The sequence below is a fragment of the Seriola lalandi genome, unplaced genomic scaffold (genome assembly GCF_002814215.2).
Source record: "Seriola lalandi dorsalis isolate HSWRI2012SDOR001 ecotype SW California unplaced genomic scaffold, Sedor1 jcf7180001974769, whole genome shotgun sequence".
NCBI lineage: Eukaryota > Metazoa > Chordata > Actinopteri > Carangiformes > Carangidae > Seriola > Seriola lalandi.
Window position 1 is genome coordinate 3,000 of NW_019445435.1, and position 3,418 is coordinate 6,417.

The 3,418-nt window shown below is 40.1% G+C and overlaps 1 long non-coding RNA gene across 1 annotated transcript; it reads right to left on the minus strand.

Annotated features, from left to right (window-relative positions):
- Positions 1-455: 455 nt before the first annotated feature.
- LOC111654575 (uncharacterized) lies at positions 456-3,371 on the minus strand. The gene is made up of 3 exons (XR_002760748.2): positions 2,789-3,371; positions 966-1,043; positions 456-816 (listed from the first exon to the last, which is right to left on the minus strand). It is a non-coding gene; the product is annotated as an uncharacterized LOC111654575 (long non-coding RNA).
- Positions 3,372-3,418: the final 47 nt, after the last annotated feature.

Below are 3,418 nucleotides of genomic sequence, written 5' to 3' on the forward strand. Positions count from 1 at the left end.
CACTACAGTAATTTGAAGTTTTCCCCTCTTCAGAACTCTTCATCACAAACTTTAATTTAGCTCTGACTGACATGCAACCTGTACACATCCAGCACCGCTTACACCTAAAGAGCACAAAAACCAATTTGATTTCCAAGTCTGCAGATATGATGCTGAGGGAAGTTCATCCACCAGTGTTTACTCTCAATAATCACACAGATGGGGCCAGCCAGGGATTGTAAAGGTAGGCTAACCCAGTCCCAGCAATTTCCCACAGGCTGCAGTCTGTTAGGTTTGTTTGCCGTCTCTTCAGGACTGTGGGTTTGTGTGTTGACAGCCTACCATCTGCTGCAGAGACAATCTAGATCTCATATACCTTCCCCGGTCTGTATTTACTCTGCTGTTAGGACTTTAAGTTTGGGATTAAAGATAACACACATGAGTGGGGCTGTGACAGAAAGAAAACATGACAAGAGTTATTTTAATAAAAATACTTTATTTAAACAAGAAGACGACATCTGACGACCATCACCTGAAATTCAGCCAAACAAGATAGAGAACATTGTGAAGAGAAGTTTTAGAGACTCCAAAATAGCACAGGTTTAGAGTCTACACTAATCAATACAATACAATACAATACAATAAGCCTCTGAAACAATGCGTGGTACTCAGTCTTTGAGACTACAATACGGTCCGGTTGTTTTTAAGTTCCAATTGTGCCACAATAACTTCTAATAAACTGCCCCCATTTTCTTTTGTTTTTCCCAAAGGATATTCCAGAATAAGGATACAAGTGGTTCTGCTGGGCCACAGTATCAAACCTTGGTATCTTGAATACTTAAAGTGTAAACACAAATGTAAAAGAAAACACCATTAAAATTATATTAGGGTTGTTCTATACATACAGATGACAAACACTATGACATACTGAAAAAAATAATACTCTTTTTATTGGTAACTTTTGGCACATCTAGTGTCTTACTCACCTGTTGGGTTCATCGCTGCTTTGGACCTCTCTTGGTATCTGTGCTGTCTTGTTTTGGCCTTGCAGATCGGGCAAATTGCTGTGGATTTCGATGTTAAGGCTGTTGGCATTTTCATTAAACAGGTAAAAGTTTACCCTCACATGATGTAGGATCTCGTTTTCAGGCAAGAACATGAATGGTCCCGTTACTAAATTCCTACAATAATAAATGTATTTTCAACAACTGTATAACTTTCTTTCTATAAAAATAATACATCAGGTGCACCACAGAAAATATACACCGAAACTGGCTTTCGGCACAGGTTGACAGACTGATCATTTATAAGCGCAGACTGATCATTTAAACTCATGTTTCACTCTCAGAGCTGTATGCAGCAGCTTTCAGCCACAGGGACCCTCTTCCCTGTGACACTGGCCACCTCATATGAACTCAAGGTCGCAGCTGTTTGCCCATAAATGCCAGAAGACAAAAATGGACCTTGTAAGACTTTGAGTCTCTTGCCTTCCTGAGGTTGGCTCACTTCGTCGGTGACAGCTACTGTCATTCACACAGATTGCTGAAATTGCTCATCCATGTGAGAGGTTAAAGAACAGGGGAGGGGCCGGATGTCTGAGGCTCTGTCACTGTACTGCTGTTTAAACTATATTTAGGAAAGAGAATCTTAACTGGGTCTTGCACAATGCAGAAAACACCTTCTGCTGGGACCTGCACAGTTGTCAAACCTGTTTTAATAAAATCTAAGAAATCCAGCCTCTTGTCTGATATCATTTTTCTGAAATAGCCATTTAATGTGTTTGCATTTATATAGTATTTTTTATTGGTAGTGTCAGAGTTCACCATTCCTGCACTGGTTTCAGATTGCCTACCTTCCTGTGAGAGATTGACAGGAAACGATGCATGCACACAATCTAGCAGTTTTATCTCATTGACACACAGTGTATCAAGACAAAGAGTGTTGTGCATCCAACATACAAAACCTAAAAATGTAAAAACCATCATAACCACCCTCCAGTTAGCAAAACACAGTCACATTTCAATACTCCAAACCACCTCTTAAATGGCTGTATGGTGACTAAACAACAATTCTATTTTAGTTTTGAACATAATCCAACACAGGAGTTGTTGGTGGATGAACTGCAGTCAGTGCTGCCACCTTGTCTACAGGCCAACACCTTCGAGTAACTTGCAGTGGAGACATTTCTGTTCATTCTTTAAACTCAAACACTCAATACGCCGTTGCCAAGCTAACTGGATATGGGGTGCACATTAAAACCCCATCGAAATCAATAGCCTTGTTCCATTAGACAACGGAGTTCAAAAGTCCATGTGCAGTTATGGTGTGAGATGAGGAAGAGCAGGTGGTGGTTCTGGGCTGCCAGAAATTAGTCCTCATCTTCCTGAAGGCACTGAGGGACAATGCCAACCACACATCTGTGAAGGGAAGTGTCCATTTAATAAAGCTAATAAAGCATGCCATTTTATGTATATTTAGTTATCTGCAATTCTGTGCAATGGCCAGTTCCAATTCTATTTTATCTCCATCACTTTTTCATCAGTATAATGTAAGTGCTAAAACTTGGTGGTAAGCATTTTCCGCGTAAGACAGATCTCTCAGAAATTCTGCCTTCTGCCTGTTTAATTACATCTTCTGATAATAAACAATATTTTTACCAGTAAAAGAAGTGATATTTATAAACATTTAGGTCTCCAACTATACAAACCAAATAATCAAACCCCACCAAATAAACATAAAACCTGGTTTTCCACCACTTCTCATAAACCCTCGTCCTTGTTTCATATTGTGAGAGGGAATGAAAGGATACGACGACGAGGGGTTTGTCATAAAGAACGTAGCCGTTGGTCTCCCGCAGGGCTTTCTCTGCACTCCGCTCACTGGGGAGTCCTACGAAGGCCTGGCCTTTCATCCGCCCCTCCTTCATTAACACAATGTCAAACCTGAGGGAAAATGTAAAGCGAGGCACATCATTATCACACTGAGTCAACATCATATTGTGGCTGTTCAGTGTGTGGAACCATATAACTCAAGTGCAAATTCAAACCAACTCAGAACATAAATTCAGAAGTGCAGTCCCCACCTAGAAAGCTCGGGCAGTGTGATGGTTGACAGACTACACCAAGATAATTTTCAAAATGTTGTTTTTGTGTGACTTGCGTCCACACTAGTGTTTCCAGGTAGTTTCAGTAGAGACTTATCCCCAGAGTAAAACAGCTGAACAGAAAATAAGCTTTATCTCTTCTTCTTCGCCTTCTTTTCACTAGGCTGTTTCTGTTGTTTCTAAATGGAACAAATATGAAAGAGTGATTAAATACTACCTGTTAACCAGCAGTCATTCACTGTTGGAGAAACAAAAAAACCTATGTTCCATGATCATAATGTTATCTGACTACATATACAGGTGAATGACAGCAGCTGTGATGTATATTCTGCTTAT